The following is a 24230-nucleotide window of genomic DNA, read 5'->3' on the forward strand; positions in this document are numbered from 1 at the left end:
CCCTAAAGGTGAAATGTGCCTTGGTGGGCACAGGGGGAATTTCTTCTACTAGGTTTCACCAGTACTTAGGAGTGAAAGCTTTATTGGATCCATTTGGGTATGCAACCTTTGCCGTGGTCTCTCACACTTGTGAAACTGCTATGTTATATTTTGTATCTTTAATTAAGTGAGCCTATACCAATTATTCCCATCTACCTCATTATTGTTGCTACTGTTTTGCACATGGCACTTTACTACTATTTATATCTTTGAGAGGATTGTTTACGTTAATGTGCACTAAAGGTACCGTCACACTAAGCGACGCTCCAGCGATCCTACCAGCAACCTGACCTGGCAGGGATTGCTGGAGCGTCGCTACACGGGTTGCTGTTGAGCTGTCACACAGGCAGATCTCACCAGCAACTAGTGACCAACCCCCAGCCAGCAGTGACGCGTGGAAGCGATGCTGCGGTTGGTAACTAAGGTAAATATCGGGTAACCAACCCAATATTTACCTTGGTTACCAGCGCCCACCGCTTTCCGCTGGCTCCCTGCACTCCTAGACAGAGTACACATCGGGTTAATTACCCGATGTGTAGTCTGGCTATGTGTGCAGTGAGCAGGGAGCCAGCACTGACAGCGTGAGAGTGGTGGACGCTGGTAACGAAGGTAAATATCGGGTAACCAAGGAAAGGGCTTCTTGGTTACCCGATATTAACCTATGTTACCAGCGTCCGCAGAAGCCGGCTCCCTGCTCACTGCACATTCAGTTGTTGCTCTCTCGCTGTCACACACAGCGATGTGTGCTTCACAGCGGGAGAGCAACAACTAAAAATTGTCCAGCGACCTCACAGCAGGGGCCAGGTTGTTGCTGGATGTCACACACAGCAACATCGCTAGCAACATCGCTGTTGCATCACAAAAGTCGTGCCTCAGCAGCGATGTTGCAAGCGATATTGCTTAGTGTGATGTGGCCTTAAGATTCACTTTGATATGTAAACTAGGAAGCTACTATGCCATACTTTAGCACTTTATTGAGGGAAATTATTGCCATATATCGTATGTCTCCCTATTGTTACTATTTGTTGCACATATCACTTCACTAAATATAATTCTGTCTATGAAAGGAATATTAACATCAATGGTTAACTATTGTGTGACTTTGACCCTAATGCACCTTAATTCGTTCCCTGGTATTCCTAGATTTTAATCTTTTTCACTTTCCCTACTTTTTGGAATTTGTGTGTCATCTGCCTTGTTTGTTCTAATTCACATATCTAATATATAAAGCTGAGGGTATGTGTGTATGTGTGTGTGTGTGTATGTGTATATGTGTGTATGTCCGCTAAAGGAATTCGCACCGTCGCATTTACAATCACGAAATTTTGCACAGACGCTCCATGTGACTCAGGAAACGTCATAGACTATGTTTTGACAGGAAAATTTAACCCCGTGATTTACAGTTACCCTCAAAAAAACATGTCTCCATTTAACTGAATGGAGGTGGGAGCTAAAGGTCGTTAATAGCAACTGTCAGTGGTTGCTAAAGGAACAAAATAAACTATTAGTATAAGAAGCTTATGTGGGAAGTAATATGATGTCAGTGGTGAGACGGATAAAGAGAGACAGAGACAGACAGACAGAGACACAGACAGAGACAGACGGGGAAAGAGACAGCCCTGGAAAGAGACAGCTGGGCAAAGAGACAGCCTTGGAAAGAGACAGCCCTGGAAGAGACAGCTGGGCAAAGAGACAGCCGGGCAAAGAGACAGCCCTGGAAAGAGACAGCCCTGGAAAGAGACATACGGGCAAAGAGACAGACGGGCAAAGAGACAGACGGGCAAAGAGACAGACAGTTAAAGAGACAGACAGGCAAAGAGACAGACCGGGCAAAGAGATAGCTGGGCAAAGAGACAGCTGGGCAAAGAGACAGCTGGGCAAAGAGACAGCTGGGCAAAGAGACAGACCTGGAAAGAGACAGCTGGGCAAGGAGACAGCCAGGCAAAGAGACAGCCGGGCAAAGAGACAGCTGGGCAAAGAGACAGACCCGTAAAGAGACAGACCGGGCAAAGAGACAGACTGGGCAAAGAGACAGACCTGGAAAGAGACAGACCTGGAAAGAGACATACGGGCAAAGAGGCAGCCCTGGAAAGAGACAGACCGGGCAAAGAGACAGCTCTGGAAAGAGACAGCCGGGCACAGAGACAGCCGGGCACAGAGACAGCCAGGGCCAGAGACAGCCGGGGACAGAGACAGACCTGGAACGAGACTGACAGACATATAGAGAGAGATAGACAGACACAGAGAAAGAGAGAGACACGGAGATAGAGAGAGACAGACAGAGAAACTGATACACAGACAGAGAAACTGATACAGACAGAGACAGACAGAAACTCAAAGAGAGACAGTTACAATCCCGGACAACGCCCGGGTACTACAGCTAGTGAAATTTAAAGAGAACAAAATGTTTTTCGAAAAAAATAAAAATAATTTCTAATATCACAAAAAATTCCTTTGTTCTCCCTTTTTTCATATTTTTTTTGGAGTTTGTGATGGTGGTGGGGGTCCACACCCTTCTCCATCAATATTTCTGAAATGGTTAGATGGAGATATGTATTTCTACATATATCTTCCAGCCTCATTTTAAGTCTCTATGAGCAGTTTTTGGCTTAGTATCACATCTCCTGGCTGCTCATTGTGTTTCAAAGTCTTAGGATGTACTGGCCTCACACTGAAACATATCTGATCACCTGGCTCATCCTAATATCCTTCCTATTAGGGTACCGTCACACTTTAGTGACGTTCCAGCGATCCCACCAGCCATCTGCCCTGGTCAGGATCGCTGGTGCGTCACTACATGGTCGCTGGTGAGCTGTCAATCAGGCAGATCTCACCAGCGACCAGTGACCAGCCCCCAGCCAGCAGCGACGCGTGGAGGCAGTGCAGCGCTTGGTAACTAAGGTAAATATCGGGTAACCAAGCGCTTGGTTACCCGATATTTTCCTTGGTTACCAGCGCACACCGCTTAGCGCTGGCTCCCTGCACTCCTAGCCAGAGTACACATTGGGTTAATAAGCAAACCACTTTGCTTATTTACCTGATGTGTACTCCGGCTACTTGTGCAGGGAGTCGGCACTGACAGTGTGAGAGCGGCGGACGCTAGTAACCAAGGTAAATATTTGGTAACCAAGCAAAGGGCTTCGCTTGGTTACCCGATATTTACCTTGGTTACAACTTACCGCAGGCTGCCAGACGCCGGCTACCTGCTCCATGCACATTCAGATCGTTGCTCTCTCGCTGTCAAACACAGCGATATGTGCTTCACTCAGGTTATTTGCTGTCACAGCTAGAGGTTTCCACGGTCCTTCATCTGTGATCGCAGGTAATCTGACCTCAGGTAACCTCAGTAAACTCAGTGACCTTACCTCAGGTGAAGTCACTGAGTTTACAGACCTGCATCTCCTGCCAGAAAACCACATTTTTTTTGCAGATTTGGTGCTAAAATTTTTACACCATATTCCTGCACCCAATCACGTCGCAAAAAAGTGCATCACTAACACATGCGGTAGTGCTGCAATTTTTTTCCAGGATGTATAGATGGAATTAATTATTCTATGATCTAGCTATACTTGCCAAAAGTCTTGATTTTGATGGTATACTACCACAAATGTGGGTTTTCCTAGGCATCTGGCTAAATAGTTGATTAGAGGTCATACAGAAAGCACACATACATGACAGGAGGGATTTGATAAAATATGTAGAAAAGCAAAGGAATCCGGCACTCAAAATTAAAATAAAGCTTTATTAAATATGATGTGGCATCTGTGTTCAAGTGGGACATTTTGGTCAAGGACCTTTCTCAAATGTGCCCATGAGGAGGATTCCACATAGAGTAATGTGGTGAAACGCTGTAAGAATCACGACCTGTGTCGCTATGGTATGATGCGCTATATAGATGTAGCTATCCTGCCGTTCATCGACTGGTACCCTGTGCACACAGGAAGGCATGTACAAGACTAGTGGTTAAAGTGAAGATCACATTACACGTCTGACCATAATGAAGGGGATAAATGTATAGGTGAAACTGAAATGAGATGAAACAAATGGCAATCAAAAAATATTGCTGGTGAGTTAGTATTATCTGGGCCAAAACATAGAGGACTGTGCTGTTATAGCATAGATCTATTTTGTATATAGTATATATGCACACCAAAAGAGTAATTAGACTTTTGACTCCTCATATGCAACTATGTTTACTGGCTTCTATAATTTGCTATATCACACTAACAACATATCACTCAGGATTAACACGTTTTGCTTTCCAAGCTAGGTATTATATCCCTCTTGCCTCAAAAGAAACTCCTTCAGTAAAGATACATTTGAAGTAGTAAAATTATAACTAAGAAAAGGGCTAAAGATTTAATAAGCTCATGCTTACATGAATTTGAAAATGCAAAGCTTCGTTCATTCACTCATCCTCCAAAATGGGGCTGGTAATTGCCATATATCCATAGAGACAAAGTCACCGAAATTCAAATTCTATTCCAACCCTATTTTTTTGCCACCTGTAGACATAAGGATACACACAGTGACTAAGAGATTTTCAGATGATGCTTCTTTGGATAGGACTTTTAAATACCCATTCAGTCGCACACTTGTCTACAAAGTTATACTCCACATTCAATAGGAAAACCCATATGGCAGGATGTAATTTATTTTAACAGAAATTGTACATGCAGGAAACTAATAGATTGTTTATCTGTATTGACGTTTACAACATTATTATTCCATTTTCAGGTTCCATCATTTAGATGAAAAGCTGCACCTGCCAGTCTATGGCTGTTCTGAAATATCACTGATTCATGAATATAAAGATTTATGCAAAAAGAAATAAAACTGCAGCTACATAAGAAGAGAGGGGAAAGAGTTGGAATCAGCCGTTCTGAAAAAAATCTAGTGTGACATTCCACAGAAGGGAAGATTAAACTAACATGTGCCAGTCAATATTAGTATACTATGACCCTTGATGTCTCCTAAGCAAAACTATTAAGTCCAACATTTTCTCCTGTAGGCACTTATCTGTAAGGATGGCTTACATGTCCGCTGAAGCAGATTTTGAAACTGATTGGACAATAGGTAGATACTAGACAGAGGTCTGGGGGGCGACCTCTAGAAATGGGGGTAGAAAATCTTAATCTGCAACACAATGAAGCTCTCTTGAAACCCTATCATTTTCACTTCCCATGTGTCTGCTGTCTGGCGGAGAATAGATTTGAAAAGGAATGGTTAGTGCTGAAAATTGGATCAGAGCTAACATTCTCTCATTTTTATCAGCAGCTGCCAAAGGTCATCTGACATAATAGCTGATGAATTCAAACCCAGTGGATTTCATTTGCAATTTTCAATTTACCGAGGCCTCCAAGCCCAACAGTGATAAGAGCTTCCCCTATCGTGGCCTGTCACAAACATCAAGAAAACTGCACAAGCCCCCACAAGAAAGAAAGGAAAAGGCCGTGCATCATCACAGCTCCAGATAAGAGGGATCGGGAGAAAACGGTATCATGCAGGAAGGTGTAAGAGTGGCACGTGTGGTTCAATCTTTAAATGCCAACTGGAATGAAAGGACTACGAGGATGCAATCAAATACACTAACAGAATAACATCACTGTTTTGGCTGCTCGACGAGAGACATTTTTTTTATGTCTCGCTATAAATCAGAAAATAGGCAATAGAAGTGGAAATAATAGTTTGACAGAGAAATGAATGGCGTGTAAGTAGTAATGATTGAGGCACATTTAAATAATCTGTCACTTTCTTTTATCAGGGTAATTTAGAGGCTATGACAAATTTTATACCATTTTAAAATATATTTTCTTATCCAAGGTGGCGAGATCTGGAGAATAGGCTTCTACTGACTTGATGTATGTAAAATAAATAAATCACTTTCATTTCTTCATGCCTCTTATCCCCCTTACTACGAACACTGTATTTCACAGTCTATTTGCATGGTCTCATGAATTATACATGTCTTCTTTCATTCTTCAGTTACATTGCACATAGATAAACTGACCTATAGGGATAGGATATTATCAAAGGTGACCAGTAATTAAACAGTCCTGACCTTAAACTGGGCAAATTAGACCAACCATTGGTGCTACATAGGTCCATTAGGCGTAACAGTAAGTATACCTGAGATTTATGCTGAAGTCAGATCTGGAAAACAAACTTTTCTTTTAGTTTCATCGGTAAATATTAAAATTATGTTAGAAAATATTAAATCCTACATTTTACACTAATATGCCACCAAAAATATGTGTGTGTGTGTGTGTGTGTATATATATATATATATATAGATATATATATATATATATATATATATATATATATATATATCTATATATATATATATATATATACTAGAAGGTGGCCCGATTCTACGCATCGGGTATTCTAGAATTTACGTATTGTGTAGTTCATGTATGATTTTTGTTATATATATAGATGTTGTTGTGTGTAGTTACCAAGTGTTTGTGTAGGGCGCTGTACATGTTCTGAGTGTCGCGGGGGGTGAGAGCGGTGTTGTATGTGTGTTGCGTGTGTTGCGTTGTTTGTGGAGCGCTGTGTGTCTGTAGCGTTGTGTGTGTGTGTGTGTTGTGCGGTTTGTGTGGGTGTGGTGTGTTTTGGGGGGAGGTATGTTTTGAGCAATGTGTGTGTTGTGCAGTATGTGCGTATATTTGTGTGTGCAGCGTTGTCTGTGTGTGTGGGTGTCTGTGTAGGGCGTTGTTTGTGATTCCTAGTGTGTGTGTGTTGTGCAGTGCGCGTGTGTGTGTGTGTTGGGGGGAGGTGTGCACCTCCCATCGTGCTCCATCCCCCATGCTGCGCACCCCCCATCGTGCTGCATCCCCCATGCTGCGCACTCCCAAACGTGCTCCATCCGCCATGCTGCGCACTCCCAAACGTGCTCCATCCGCCATGCTGCGCACTTCCAAACGTGCTCCATCCGCCATGCTGCGCACTCCCAAACGTGCTCCATCCGCCATGCTGCGCGCTCCCAAACGTGGTCCATCCGCCATGCTGCGCACTCCCAAACGTGCTCCATCCGCCATGCTGCGCACTCCGAAACGTGCTCCATCCGCCATACTGCGCACTCCCAAACGTGCTCCATCCGCCATACTGTGCACTCCCCATCGTGCTCTATCCGCCATGCTGCACACTCCCAAACGTGCTCCATCCGCCATGCTGCGCACTCCCAAACGTGCTCCATCCGCCATGCTGCGCACCCCCTATCATGCTCCATCCGCCATGCTGCGCACTCCCAAACGTGCTCCACCCGCCATGCTGCGCACTCCCAAACGTGCTCCATCCGCCATGCTGCGCACTCCCAAACGTGCTGCATCCGCCATGCTGCGCACTCCCAAACGTGGTCCATCCGCCATGCTGCGCACTCCCAAACGTGCTCCATCCGCCATGCTGCGCACTCCCAAACGTGCTCCATCCGCCATACTGCGCACTCCCCATCGTGCACCATCCGGCATGCTGCGCACTCCCAAACGTGCTCCATCCGCCATGCTGCGCACTCCCAAACGTGCTCCATCCGCCATGCTGCGCACTTCCAAACGTGCTCCATCCGCCATGCTGCGCACTCCCAAACGTGCTCCATCCGCCATGCTGCGCGCTCCCAAACGTGGTCCATCCGCCATGCTGCGCACTCCCAAACGTGCTCCATCCGCCATGCTGCGCACTCCGAAACGTGCTCCAACCGCCATACTGCGCACTCCCAAACGTGCTCCATCCGCCATACTGCGCACTCCCCATCGTGCACCATCCGGCATGCTGCGCACTCCCAAACATGCTCCATCCGTCATGCTGCGCACTCCCAAACGTGCTCCATCCGCCATGCTGCGCACTCCCAAACGTGCTCCATCCGCCATGCTGCGCACCCCCCATCATGCTCCATCCGCTTAGGAGTGCGCAGCATGCCGGATGGTGCACGATGGGGAGTGCGCAGTATGGCGGATGGAGCACGTTTGGGAGTGCGCAGCATGGCGGATGGAGCACGTTTGGGAGTGCGCAGCATGGCGGATGGACCACGTTTGGGAGTGCGCAGCATGGGGGATGCAGCACGATGGGGAGTGCGCAGTATGGCGGATGGAGCACGTTTGCTCAGCCTCTCTCCTTCCAGCCTCCCTCAGCATCAGCCCCCCCCTCCCAGCCTTCCCCAAGATCAGCCTCTCTGCTCCCAGCCTCCTCCAGCACGCCGTGCTCCTCTGCCGACACTCACCCACACCCGATCGCATCCACTCACCCACACAACCGATCGCATCCACTCACCCACACAACCGATCGCATCCACTCACACACACAACCGATCGCATCCACTCACACACACAACCGATCGCATCCACTCACACACACACCCGATCGCATACACTCACACACACACCCGATCGCATACACTCACACACACACCCGATCGCATACACTCACACACACACCCGATCGCATCCATTCACACACACAGACACTGACGATATTGCACATACGCGCTGATACTCACAACATCCGGGGATATCACATGCTTCTGGCCATGTGATCCTCCGTCAGGTCCTGGAAGCTCACAGCACAATATCGCCGCCGAGAAGCAAGCGATATCCCAGGATGTTGTGAGTATGTGGATGCGATGTGATGTGTGTATGTGAGTGAGTGTGATCTGATTTGTGTGTGTGTGTGTGTGTGTGCTGTTATGTTATGTATGTTCTGCAGCTGCAGGACCTTGATGTGTGGATGCGATGTGATGTGTGTGTGAGTGTGAGCCGGTGTACACTGGTAACTATGATACACATCGGGTAACTAAGGGACCTTAGTTACCCGATGTGTATAATGGTTACCAGCTTTCACGGCCTCCGTTAAGATCCCAGCATCGCAAGGTTATGTCTGGCGCTGCCGGGATCCTGACGGAGCCGGTGTAGAAGCAAGCGATATCCCAGCATGTTGTGAGTGTGTGGATGTGATGTGTGAGAGTGAGTGTGAGAGTGAGTGTGATCTGATGTGTGTGTACTCACCTGGGAATCGGAGCCCCGTGTCAGTTGGGCCACAGCGAGCGTGCATTGCGTGAGGGGGCGGGGCCTGCAGAGAGCCGGGGCGAGAGGCCAATCCGTGTGGGGGGGCGGGGCCATGGCGAGCCCAGCGGCCAATCAGCTTTGTGTCACCGTAAGGACACAATTTCGGAGCATGACAGACAGACAGACAGATAGACAGACAGACAGACAGACAGACAGACAGACAGAATAAGGCAATTATATATATAGATATATATATATATCTATATATATATAATGTATATGTAATTTTCTTTTCCTGGCAGGTTACTTTTGGTGGCCTATTAGTGGAAAATGCAGGATTTATTATTTTCTAAAATAATTTTACAAATAGTAAAAGATTTAACCCCCCCCATACTTATTAGATAAAAGTTGGCCAAACCCACTACTTTTGATGGGATCAAGACATGTATCTGGCAGCTGGTTTACTATACCATATTGAATGGGATACTCAATAGAGACAAATGTTCCACTGTATGCTGGAATTGGTAGAGACATCGGGTTTCCCTCAGAAATATATATTTTTTTTGCTCCAAAAGATTTGCTAGGGCTTATTTTCACGGGATGTCTTATATTTTCCCATGAACAATTTGTGTTAATCCTATTACTGGTTTAGATGCATATTTTATTATCTGATCTGCTATTTACATGGTACAGAACCAGTCCTATACTGGTGGATGCATACCATATTTACAATGGTTTAAATGACCTGCTTAAATTTATAATTCTCTATGTACTGATAGAATTTAACCCCCAAAAGAAAGCAGACAGCCACTAAAAGAATCACACTTACTAGACCCCAAGAAATTAGAGTCGGCAAGTGAATTGGCTCTCACCTACAAATCTGCATTGCTGTCAGATCCCCCTATGTTCTACAGCAATTGGCTCCTCCTGGTGACTAGAAGCAGTGTTACTCACGTGGATTGATACCGGTGCTCGATCTCTTTGTGAGAGCTACAGTGCAATTCAGCTAGAATGGCGAGGCACCTGACAGCAATGCAGATCTAAATGTGAGAGTCCATCCAACCATCAGCACTTGCCAACTGTAACTGTTTTGGGTCTGGTGAGTGCAATTTTTTTGAGGGGGGAGGGGCAGGTTGGTGTTTGCTTTTTTTGGTGGTGTTTGCTTTCTTTTTGGGGGTATCGTTCTTCTTTGATGAAGAGTTTTGTTGTATTTTTTAACTTTTTTAGCTGCTTGGACACTTCCTTTTGGAACTGCAATTCAGGATTATTTGTGGAGTAGGGCTTATATTTTAAGCATAAAAAGCCCCTCAAATCCTACTAGGGCTTATTTTCAGGGTAAGTGTTATTTTCGGCGAAACAGGATAATCACTGCTGGACAAAGTAATGTGTATAGCCTTCTTTACATGTTAACAATGAGAGAAAATGTCTCTTAGTTGAAATGGCACATTCTACAGGCTCCAACATGAAGATGTTGCAAATTCAGAATTTAATGAAAAAAAATTGTTTACTGATTTAAAATCACGCCAAGGAACTCAATACAGGCCATGGTCAGAGAGCCACAGATGATCACTTTACCCATTTAGCCATTAAAATTGTGAAGCAGCAATATTGTCAGGGCTATTAATATGAATCGAATTATTATAGTTATGAAACTATGATTCTGTGATTGGGCGTTGGTCCAAGGAACTAGTATGATTGCCGTATTTGGAGTCAGGAAGGAATTTTTCACCCAATTTTCCAGTCTGCCCCATGGGATTTTTGCTTTCCTTTAAATCAACATATTAAGCTATGGGTTGAACACAATGGAATTAAAGGGATATTTCCATCTCCAAGATCCTCTCCCAATATGTAGTATGTGTAATAATAAGTATATCAGCAAATACTTTCAATTTGAAATGTAGCATAGTTCTTCTAAAAAGCCATGTCACTTACCTTATGTGCAAGACATCAGGGCTGCCTCCAGGAATTTCAGGGCTCCATACTGCCCTTGAGACTCTACCCAGGCTCCACCCAGCCCCGCCTCCATGCCTCAAACCTTCCACAGTCCCACCGCCACTCTTGGAAAAACTCCACTTCTGCACTACATCCTCACCAATCACACATTAAAGGCCGCTTTACACGCTGCTTACCAAAATTATTTATATTTGCCAAATGCTAGAATAATGAGAGAAGATTTTAAGGCATTTTTTTACTTTCTGCAAAGTCAAAAGTTTACATACAATTCATTAGTATTTTGTACCATTGCCCTTAAACTGTATGAATGTTGGGTCAAATATTTTGGATATGCTTCCATAAGCTTCTCACAATAGTTGGTAGGAATTTGGGCTCATTCCTCCTGATAGAATTGGTGTAACTGAGCATTTTTGTAGGTCACCTTGCTCGCACCTGCCTTTCCAGCTTTGCCCCTAAATTCTCAATAGGATTGAGATCAGGGCTTTGTGATGGCCACTAGAGATGAGTGACTCTGTCAAGGATCGGTTCAGTTTCACCGATCCCACCTGAGATCACCGATCAGCGCGGCGATCCTAGCTGAATCAATTAAATTCAATGAGAGGCAAAAGTGATGTGTGGTAAAATGGTTTAGGGTGGGCTGTAAAAGAAAGAAAATAAAAAGAGTTAAAGCACTGCATACTTACCAAGTCTCCCAGTGGCTGCAGTGCTACTTCAGGGTCCACTAATTATCCCTCATCTATATTCAGTACTTTCCCCTTCCACTGGCATATCTGATTGTCTGCCATTGGACCACACACCCACCCTCTGAGACAGCATCTGTGATTGGTTGGAATCACACACACTGTCTGTGTCCTTATAATGGTGTAAAATAAATAAATAAAATTGTCGTAGGGTCCCCCTGTATTGCTACCAGCACAGATAAAGCATACAGGCTGTAGCCCCCAGTCATGCACTTATCTTGGCTGTGTATCAAAATTAGAGGAACAGCATGCAGATTTAAAAATAAATAAATAAATATTTAAATAAATAAATAATTTTATTCCCACTTTTGATACCCAGTCATAACAAAGCCCAACAGGTGGGGGCTGGTAGTCTCAGGATGGGGAGGCCCATGCCTTTTGGATCCCCCAGCCTAAAAATAGTAGCCTGCAGCTGCCCAGGATTGCTGCACCCATTAGATGTGACAGTCCCAGATCTTTAGCCGGCTCTTCCTGATTGCCCTGGTGTGGTAGCAATCGGGTAATAAGGGTTAATAATAGCCCACAGCTGCCACTAAGCCCTAGATTAGTAATCAGAGACATCTATGAGACCCCCCATTACTGATCTGTAAGTGAAAAATAAACACAAACACAGAAAAAAATCCTTTATTTGAAATAAAATACAAAAAACTCACCCTCTTTCACCCATTTATTAACCCCCAAAACACCCAGGTCCAAAGTAGTCAACATTATGAGGTCCCATGATAATTCCAGCTCTGCTACATCTGAAGGCACAGTGAGCAGCTATAGAACAATGACCGCCGATTGTAAGCTACAGGCAGAGGATGAATGAGCAATGACATCACTCAGGTTAGGGGTGGTCACAGGTGGAGGTTTGCACGGTCCTCTACCTGTTACTGCAGGTAACCTGACCTCAGGTGACCTCAGTAAACTGACCTCAGGTGAGATCTGCATGTTCTGGCAGAAAACCGCAGTGTTTTTTGCCAAGAGATGTAGGTTTGGTGCTGAACTTTTTTTCACCATATTCCTATACACAATCTATAGCCCCTGGCAAAAAAACGCATCACACCGCATGCAGTTTTGATGTGTCTTTTTTTCCAGGAGGTGTAGATTGGGTGTGTGAATATGGTGTAAAAATGTCATCACCAAATTTGCATCTCTTGCCAAAAGATGCAAAAAAAGGTTTTGACTCTGTTTTGGTGCAGTTTTCTGCCAGGAGGTGCAAATTTGGTGTTGAAATGTCTGCACTAGACATTAACACAACATTTGCACCTCCTGGCATATTTAGGCTAAGAGATGCATATTTGGTGATGATATTTTTACACCATATTTATGCACCCAATCTACACTTATTGGCAAAAAAACGCATCAAAATCGCATAATGTATGAGGCGATAGGGATGCATTTTTTTTGCCAGGAGGTGTAGATTGGGTGCAGGAATATGGGGTAAAATGTCAGCACCAAATCTGCATCCCTTGGCAAAAAACATGGTTTTCTGCAAGGAGATGCAGGGCTGTGAACTTGAGTTTACTGAGGTCACCTGAGGTCAGGTTACCTGTGATCACAGGTGGAGGACCGTGGAAACCTCCAGCTGTGACCGCAATTAACCTGAATGATGTCACTACTCAGCGCTTGGCTCAGTCTCTGCTTGAAACTCACAGCAGGTGGTCATGTTCTATGGCTACTCGGTGTAACTTCAGATGTAGCAGAGCTGGAAATGTCATGGATCTTTGTGTGGAATACATTGGACCTGGGTCTTTTGGGGTTAATAAATGAATGAAAGAGGGGTTTTTGTATTTTATTTTAAATAAAAGTTTTTTTCGTTGTTTGCATTTATTTACTTTCATTTTAATTTCACTTACAGATCAGTAATATTGGGGGTCTTGTAGACATCTCCCACTAATCTAGTGCTTGGTGGCAGCTGTGAGCTGATATTATTACCCCAATTTCCACTGCACCAGGACAATCAGGATGAGCCGGGTAAAGTTCCAAGAAAGTCACATTTAATGGATGCAGCAATCCTGGGCAGATGCTATTTTTAAGCTGGTGGGCCAATAAGCAAGGGTCTCCCCAGTCTGAGAATGCCAGCCCCCAGCTGTCGGGTTTATCATGGCTGGTTATTAAAATTTGGGGGACGGCATGCCAGCTTTTAAAATTATTTTTTTATTTAAATAATTTTTAAAAAGCTGCATGCAGTTCCTCTTATTTTGATACACAGCCACGATAAGTGCACGTCTGGGGGCTGCAGCGTGCAGTTGTGGCTTTATCTGTGCTGGTATCAATACAGGGGGGACCCTGTGCCAATTTTTATTTATTTTACACCATTATAAGGACAGAGACAGCATGTGTGATTCCAACCAATCACAGATGATGTCTCAGAGGGTGGTTGTGTGGTCCAATGGCAGCCAATCAGATATGCCAGTGGAAGGGGAAAGGACTGAATACAGATGAAGGATAATTATTCGACCCTGAAGTAGCGCAGCAGCCGCTGGGAGACTTGGTAAGTATGCATTGCTTTAACTCCTTTTATTTTCTTTCTTTGTGATGTCTCAGAGGGTGGGGGCATGGTCCAATGGCAGCCAATCAGAGATGCAGGAAGAAGGGGAAAGCAGTGAATAAGGATGAGGGATAATTATCGGACCCGGAAGTTGCACTGCAGCCATGGGAGACTCGGTAAGTACAGTATGTACTGCTTTAACCCCTTTGTTTTCCTGTTTTTAACAGTGGCTAATCACAGCCATGCCAATATTTGACATGGCTGTGATGTGAAGGGAGAGGTTGTTTTTTTGCCATTCAAACATTCACTGGTCCTTGGCAAGATTGCCACCTTTTGTGGTAAATGTTTGGATATCTGATCCCGATCTGATCCGGCCAAAGATCAGACGATTTTAACATATTCCAATCTTTGAAGATCAGAATCGTTCATCTCTAATGGCCACTCCAAAACATTGACTTTGTTATCCTTAAGCCACTGTATAACCAGGTTGGCAGTATGTTTTGGGTAATTTTCCATTTGAAGCCACTGTATAACCAGGTTGGCAGTATGTTTTGGGTAATTTTCCATTTGGAAAATCCATTTCCATCCAAGTTAAGTTCCTGGTTGAGGTTTTGACATGATGCTTCAGTATTGACATATAATCTTCTTTCCTCATGATGCAATCTATTTTGTGAAGTGCACTAGTCCTTACTTCAGCAAAACAACCCCACAACATGCTGCTGCCACCCTTGTGTTTAACAGTTGGGATGGTGTTCTTAGGCTTCATATCTTCCCTCTTTTTCCTCGAAACGTAACGATGATCATTAAGGCCAAAAAGTTCAGTTTTAGTTTCGTCAGACCACAGGACATGTCTTCAAAAATTAAGGTCTTTGTTCATGTGTGCATTTGCAAACAATCTGTTTTTTTATATTTCTTTTGGAGTACTTGCTTCTTCCTGGCAGAGTGCCCTTTCAGCCCATATTGATACAGTACTTTTTTCACTGTGGATAATGACACACTTTTACCAGATTCCACCAGCATCTTTACAAGGTCTTTGCTTTTGTTCTTGGGTTGATACAGTATGCACATGTCTGACCAAAACACGTTCATCGTTGGTACACAGAACTCATCTCCTTCCTGAGCAGTATGATTGCTGAACATTCCCATCTTGTTTGTACTTGCATTTAATTGTTTGTACAGATGAATGAGGCACCTTCAAGTATCTGGAAATTGCCCCCAAGGATGAAACAAACTTATGCAAGTCCACAATTCTCTTCCTGAGATCTTGGCTGATTTCTTTTGACTTTCCCATGATGCTAGACAAAGAAGCTGTGTTTTAGGTGAGCATTAAAATACATCTACAGTTGTGTCTCTAATTAATGCAGAGGTTGCCAATAAACCTATCAGAAACTTCCAAAGACATGACAACATCATATGAGCTGTCCCATATTGTTTAAAAGCATAGTACAATTAGTGTATGTAAACTTATGACTTTGCAGAAAGTAATAAAAATGCCTTAAAACGTTCTCTTTCTCTCTCTCTCTCTCTCTCTCTCTCTCTCTCACTCTCTCTCTCTCTCATTATTCTGGCATTTGGCAAATATAAATAATGTTGGTGATTCTAATTGACCTAAAATGGGAAAGGTTATTCTGATTTCATGTCAAATAGTGAGAAAAACATGCATACTGTATGTGTCTTTTTAGATAGTGCATGTAAACTTCTGGTTTCAACTGTATACTGTATATATGCACACACAGTAATGGCCAAACATTTTGTCCCCTTTAAAGTTGTTCCAGAAAATGAAGCATTTCCCTCAGAAAATTAATACTACACCCTCTACACCACTACTCATTATAATACACCTCTACATCGCCCCTCTTGATAATACAACCTCTACACATCCCTGCTCCATAATATCTCTGCCACACTGTCCCTCTGTATAGTATCTCCTATACACTGCCCCTTTGCATAACATCCCCTTACACATGGCCCTCTTTACAATATCTCACACACACACACAGACACACACACTGCACACTGTCTCTCTCTATAATATCCCCTCACACACTGCCCATCTGTATAATATCTCTCCCACACACACTGCCCCTCTGTATAATATCCCCTACACAAACAGTTCCCCTCTGTATAATATCCCCTCACACACTGCTCCCCTGTATACTATCTCCCCACAAACTGCACCTCTGTATAATATCCCTCACATACACTGTCCTTCTGTATACTATCTCCACCCCACATGCTGCCTCTCTGTTTAATATCCTCCCACACAGCCTCTCTGAATATCACCCCACACATACTACCCCTCTGAATAATATCCCTCTACCCACACTGCCCCTCTGTATAATATCCCCCATACACACACTGCCCCTCTGTATGATATTCCCCCGCACACTGCTCATCTAAACTTTGTTAAGTAAGAAGTAGTGGGCACTACAGGGTAATAAATATAAATAAAGGGAGTGGTGCTAACAAAAAAATGAATTGTAACATGAGAGGAAAAAAGCTGCACAGTAAAAAAGTTGGACCCCCAGCTACTTATATATAAACATGGCTTTTATTGATTCATGTTTTCCTTATATGTAAGGAAGCTGTTCCAGGCTGTGGGCCAGACACTGATCTGCATGAGAATCGGGATCCAGAGATTAATTTATACAAAAAGGAATATTACCAGTGTGAGACATGTAATTAACACAAAATAGTAGAACTGAACCTTGTTTTCTTACAAACATGTTAGCAGCTGCAGCTTTCACAGCTCTGCTGTATTTCACCAATAATGTAACACTGGCTGCCTGTGAGATGGAAGCTGAGAGGAACCTGCAGATGTGGCAGTTATAATCACACACAGCTCTGCAGTGAGATAAGGAGAGCAGAGAGCGCCCATTACATATAACAGCGTCCCCTATTAAAATAATCTCTGGAAACAGATTCTCATGCAGATCAGTGTCCAACCCATAGCCTGGAACAGCTCATTTACATATAAGAAAAACGTGGAATTCTCTGGAATAAAACATAGGATCACAGATACAGTTAGGTCCAGAAATATTTGGACAGTGACACAATTTTCGCAAGTTGGGCTCTGCATGCCACCACATTGGATTTGAAATGAAACATCTACAACAGAATTCAAGTTTATACACATTTATTGGACATCCCTAGATGACCAAATTAAGGAGTAACGCCATTTTTCAATAAAATCAATCTTTATTTAAACATATTTTTTTAAAATATTTTAGCAAAAAAGGTACCGTATAAAAGAGAGGCACGGACAGGCACATAATTAGATCCCTATATTAGTAACTGGGATATTTACACCCAGGCAGGTAAATGTATATCTGATTACAGCCAAAAACCAAATATTAAATGAATCTAGTGATTATACCAATTATTAATACCAGTATACCATATTCATTGCTGCACAAGTCTCCACATATATAATTTAAGACAAGTATCATATGCCATATGGACCAAGAGCAGACTCTGCGGTTCCACCTGCGTTTTTTCATCTGCAGTGCATAGATTTTTTCATGCAGGGTTCCTCCATGAATAATCTGTACTCATAAGAATAAATAAATAAAAGAGTATGGAGGTTCCCTAAGCACGAATCAATTCCATTGAATGCAGTATAAATTAATGAACGCACAAGGTGGTGTCAGCAGAGCCTGCTCAGGCTCACAGATTACATAGAATTCATGACACTTAGAAACATACAATGTGCAGCAACAAACCATCTATGATAACGACCGCACAAACCATGCAAGTCCAAAAATCAACTAGAGATTAGTGTAATTAGGCTGACAAAATACATGATAATATCATAATATTACATCACCTGACTGGGAAGTATCCTGCCGTGACCCTCGCACTCCGACACGTGTTTCACAAACAGCTTTCTCAAGGAGCGTGTCAGAGGTGAGGGGCGAGCAGATTATAAACATCAGATAACCAATAAGAGGTGCCAAAACCTGATTGCATTCAAACGTCACACCAGGAAACAGACTAATCCCATTAGCGGCGCATGACTGCAGTTGCTACGGACGCTTGAAAAGAGACCTCCCACGGATCGCGATCACGTGACCGTGACGTCATGACCCACACGGTGGTGAGTCATGGCAACCACAGCACGCTATCTGACGCGATGTGTGACGGTCAGTCGGCAGCAGTAGGAGTCATGCGCACTGGGTAATCTGTGATACTTAGAAAATAATACACACAACAGGACAGGAAGATTTCGATCATTCAAAAAACTTATTGTCAGAAAAACTATGCAATCGACTGCAAAAAGGCACATCATTAAATAGAAGGGAACCATATTATTATGCAAAGATATATAATTTTACAAAAAACACCCCATTATAACATACAATCAATATGATAGAGACCTATACAGTCAAGGGCACGTCTTTACATAGGAGGAGATCATATTATTATACAGTCATAAATGGATTTACAAATTCTAGAGAAAACACCCCATTATAACATACAGTCAATACAAAATAATTAAAGAGAACACTACTCCATAACACTTGTTCATATAATATATAATGATCCTGTCGGACGACTTGAAAGAGTAGCTCCTTCCCCTAGACACCAACGGTCATCACACGAAACCTTCCCAGGACATGTAGAAACAGCACACTCCATTGGTGAAATTAACCCGAATATATGGTGACCTAAATGAACTAAAAAAATAAACGATTAAAATAATAAAAAACAAAACCCACCAAACACATCTAACTAAAACCCAGGCATCCATACGCGAAGGATACAAGAGACACAAGAAACTACAAAATATCATGAGAACAAACACCTCAGAAAACCTCCCTCTTTTTTGGATACAACCAGGTTGATTACAGGAAGGCTGAAAATCCCATATTTTCGTTCAGCCCATTAGGAGTCAAGGTTCCCAGCCTATAAATCCACTTACTTTCAACCTGGGCAAGAAGCTTACCAAGATCCCCCCCTCTGGTACCGAGAGACACTAAATCAATACCTTTCGCTTTCAACAAGGAGGAATTACATCCATGATACTTTTTATAATGTCTTGGAATGGTTTTTAACAAATTTTCATCGGTGATGCTTTTAGCTTTCTCAATGTCCAGACAGTGCTCACGAATTCTAATTTTCAACTCCCTCGTGGTAAGTCCAATATATACCCTTTTGCATGGGCATTCAATCCTGTAAATCACACCTTTTGAGGAACACGTGATCCGATGTCTAATATCGAACTCACGTGATCCATCAAAATTGTGAAACTTCTTGGACTTAACAAGATTGGCACACGCCTTGCAAAGGCCACATGGGAAAAAACCAACTGGCAATGGTTGGCTGGACATGCTTGTTTGAAATGGTTCATAGTTACTATGAACAAGCATGTCCCTCAAGTTTTTACCACGTTTAGCCACAATAGATGGTCGTGATGGGAGAATTCTTTTTAGAACCGGATCCGTCAGTAAAATATTCCAATGTTTCTGGACTACTGTCCTCATTTTATCCCACTTATTATTGTAAGTGGTAATAAGACGCACTGTCTGGTCATTATTTGTTGTTTTCACCGTGTTGGAAAAAAGGAGAGAGTTTCTGGACGACCCCACTGCTCTCCTAAAACCATGCCTTATTGTCCTCCGACTATAACCTCTTGATTCAAATCTATGGGCCAGCTCCTCAGAGTGAGTCATAAAACTTGAATCATCGGAGCAAATTCTCCTAACCCTGAGGAACTGGCCGACAGGAATCCCCTTGATGGTATTTTTAGGGTGTGCAGATGATGCCAGTAGTAAGGAATTAGTGGCGGTTGGTTTACGGAAGACCTGAGTGGACAACAAACCGTCCGATGATGCCACAATTTTCAAATCCAAAAAATTGATTTCACGGCCATACTCAAATGTGAGTTTGATATTTAGATTGTTTTGATTCAAACTCTGCATGAATTCCTGTAAACCAACCACATCACCCTCCCAAATAAACCACACATCATCTATATACCTGATCCAATTCAAAACCTGATGAGTACATAGATTGTTGTCACTCACAAAAATCTGCCGCTCCCACGCCCCCAAAAAAAGGTTGGCGTAGGATGGTGCACAGCAGGCACCCATGGCAGTACCCTGGGTTTGTAGATACACCTTTCCATTGAATATGAAGATGTTATGTGTCAGTATATACTCAAGTAAGACTAAAATCAAGTCCGCCGTGGGACGTGCAATATTACTAGACTCAAGGTACCAAGAGACAGCCCTCAGACCATCCGGATGCCTAATGGAGGTATATAGAGATTCAATGTCAGCAGACACCATCATCATATTATCCTCCAGGTGAATCCCATCCAGACGTCTGAGCGCTGCCGTGGTATCCTGAATGTAAGATGGTAACTCACATACCAACGGCTTCAAATAATAGTCAATTACTTGACACACCAATTCAATGAGGCTACCATTCCCAGATATTATGGGTCTGCCAGGGGGATTAATTGGATCCTTGTGAATTTTTGGAATCAGGTACAAAGCCGGGAGACGTGGATGAAGTTTCTTAACAGTATCAAGGAATTTTTTGGGAATAATTCCCTTGTCATATGCTTGTTCCAAGATCACAACTAAGGAGCTATGAAAAGTAGAGGTGGGATTATATGGTAATTTCCGGTAACATTTAGTATCTCCCAACAATTTGTTAGCCTGCTCTTCATACTTGTCACACGGCCAAATAACAAGGTTGCCGCCTTTATCAGCTGGCTTGATAATGACATCCCGCCAGGATTGTAACTCTTTCAAACCAGCCCACTCATCTTTAGTAAGATTCCGGGCTGGTGAAGGTGAGGCGGCCAACTCTTCAATTTCTTGAGAGACCATTTTCGTAAACACCTCTAAGGCCGGACAAATACTCAAGCTTGGGAATTTTTTAGATTTATTCATAAGCTGTAACGGGAAATTACCAACCTCATTCTCTGAGCTCTCCTCCTCCAAAGATTGTAAAATTGAAAGTGCCTCTTGCTCCTCCCTAGTGGTGAAGATATCAGAAGCTTGAGTCTTATGATGCAATTTTTTAAGCAGGATTTTTCTTGAAAAAAGGTGAATATCTTTCACCGCTGTGAACGCGTCTAGGGGATTAGAAGGGGAAAAAGTTAATCCCTTTTCTAATAAAGAAATTTGTACATCTGAGAGCATGTGTTGAGAAAGATTAATTACCTGCGGCCCATCCTTACGTTTGTCCCTCGGATTGAAGATATCATATCCTTTACGTTTCCCTCTGTATCCATTATATGAGGGATCTCTGGGACCTTCTGAGCCGCTTGTAGACACATTGCTCTCAGATGCAGAATTCAACGATTGATTAGAGGCAAATCTGGAAGTAGCCATCTTGGATTCCTTCTTTATCTGCCATTTATAAATTTTTTTACTCTCAAAATCTTGGATATCGCGCTGATATTTTTTCAATTTATCAGTGCTGATCTCCTTCTCCCACCGTTCAAAATCCTTATCCAGGCTCGCAAAAAGTTCTTGTAGGTCATCCTTAGATAGATCTTTTTGAAGGCCCTCCTCAAGTTCCTTTATCTCCTCCTCTAATTTAAGCAAGGTAATTTTATTCTTTTCGTTTATAATTTTCATAAATTCAAACGAACATTTTGCAGCAGCCTTCTGCCATCTTAGGATCAAATCTTCCTGCTCCAGATCAAAGCTAGGATATAAATGAATCCTAAGACCCCGGGGGATGATTTCTTGCTCACAATATCGCTCAAGGGAGTTACTTGTCCACCAAATTTTTGTTTTTTTATGTAAAACATTCCTGTATCTCTTGATACTATCTTTGCATGATGACTGGGGTAAAATCACACCGGTACCCTTGCTAAATATAGTAGAGGCTTTGGACAGCCAGCTGGTTTCCCTGGCTTTGAAATCCATTGTGGAATGGGACCAACTGTTCAAAAAACAGCAAAAATATACAATTAACAACCTCATGTCCTATTAGTTACCTACTAGCACTCCAAGATACATGATTTATACACATTTATTGGACATCCCTAGATGACCAAATTAAGGAGTAACGCCATTTTTCAATAAAATCAATCTTTATTTAAACATATTTTTTTAAAATATTTTAGCAAAAAAGGTACCGTATAAAAGAGAGGCACGGACAGGCACATAATTAGATCCCTATATTAGTAACTGGGATATTTACACCCAGGCAGGTAAATGTATATCTGATTACAGCCAAAAACCAAATATTAAATGAATCTAGTGATTATACCAATTATTAATACCAGTATACCATATTCATTGCTGCACAAGTCTCCACATATATAATTTAAGACAAGTATCATATGCCATATGGACCAAGAGCAGACTCTGCGGTTCCACCTGCGTTTTTTCATCTGCAGTGCATAGATTTTTTCATGCAGGGTTCCTCCATGAATAATCTGTACTCATAAGAATAAATAAATAAAAGAGTATGGAGGTTCCCTAAGCACGAATCAATTCCATTGAATGCAGTATAAATTAATGAACGCACAAGGTGGTGTCAGCAGAGCCTGCTCAGGCTCACAGATTACATAGAATTCATGACACTTAGAAACATACAATGTGCAGCAACAAACCATCTATGATAACGACCGCACAAACCATGCAAGTCCAAAAATCAACTAGAGATTAGTGTAATTAGGCTGACAAAATACATGATAATATCATAATATTACATCACCTGACTGGGAAGTATCCTGCCGTGACCCTCGCACTCCGACACGTGTTTCACAAACAGCTTTCTCAAGGAGCGTGTCAGAGGTGAGGGGCGAGCAGATTATAAACATCAGATAACCAATAAGAGGTGCCAAAACCTGATTGCATTCAAACGTCACACCAGGAAACAGACTAATCCCATTAGCGGCGCATGACTGCAGTTGCTACGGACGCTTGAAAAGAGACCTCCCACGGATCGCGATCACGTGACCGTGACGTCATGACCCACACGGTGGTGAGTCATGGCAACCACAGCACGCTATCTGACGCGATGTGTGACGGTCAGTCGGCAGCAGTAGGAGTCATGCGCACTGGGTAATCTGTGATACTTAGAAAATAATACACACAACAGGACAGGAAGATTTCGATCATTCAAAAAACTTATTGTCAGAAAAACTATGCAATCGACTGCAAAAAGGCACATCATTAAATAGAAGGGAACCATATTATTATGCAAAGATATATAATTTTACAAAAAACACCCCATTATAACATACAATCAATATGATAGAGACCTATACAGTCAAGGGCACGTCTTTACATAGGAGGAGATCATATTATTATACAGTCATAAATGGATTTACAAATTCTAGAGAAAACACCCCATTATAACATACAGTCAATACAAAATAATTAAAGAGAACACTACTCCATAACACTTGTTCATATAATATATAATGATCCTGTCGGACGACTTGAAAGAGTAGCTCCTTCCCCTAGACACCAACGGTCATCACACGAAACCTTCCCAGGACATGTAGAAACAGCACACTCCATTGGTGAAATTAACCCGAATATCACCAATGGAGTGTGCTGTTTCTACATGTCCTGGGAAGGTTTCGTGTGATGACCGTTGGTGTCTAGGGGAAGGAGCTACTCTTTCAAGTCGTCCGACAGGATCATTATATATTATATGAACAAGTGTTATGGAGTAGTGTTCTCTTTAATTATTTTGTATTGACTGTATGTTATAATGGGGTGTTTTCTCTAGAATTTGTAAATCCATTTATGACTGTATAATAATATGATCTCCTCCTATGTAAAGACGTGCCCTTGACTGTATAGGTCTCTATCATATTGATTGTATGTTATAATGGGGTGTTTTTTGTAAAATTATATATCTTTGCATAATAATATGGTTCCCTTCTATTTAATGATGTGCCTTTTTGCAGTCGATTGCATAGTTTTTCTGACAATAAGTTTTTTGAATGATCGAAATCTTCCTGTCCTGTTGTGTGTATTATTTTCTAAGTATCACAGATTACCCAGTGCGCATGACTCCTACTGCTGCCGACTGACC

At 42.7% G+C, this 24230-nt stretch overlaps 1 protein-coding gene and 1 long non-coding RNA gene across 5 annotated transcripts in view; both read right to left on the minus strand.

Annotated features, from left to right (window-relative positions):
* Positions 1–24230, minus strand: part of SOX2 (SRY-box transcription factor 2) — a 1239357-nt gene that overhangs the window by 491446 nt on the left and 723681 nt on the right. The window lies entirely within an intron of this gene.
* LOC142295442 (uncharacterized) lies at positions 18811–22472 on the minus strand. The gene is made up of 3 exons (XR_012751457.1): positions 21386–22472; positions 21137–21297; positions 18811–18886 (listed from the first exon to the last, which is right to left on the minus strand). It is a non-coding gene; the product is annotated as an uncharacterized LOC142295442 (long non-coding RNA).

Source organism: Anomaloglossus baeobatrachus, chromosome 3 (assembly GCF_048569485.1).
Source record: "Anomaloglossus baeobatrachus isolate aAnoBae1 chromosome 3, aAnoBae1.hap1, whole genome shotgun sequence".
NCBI lineage: Eukaryota > Metazoa > Chordata > Amphibia > Anura > Aromobatidae > Anomaloglossus > Anomaloglossus baeobatrachus.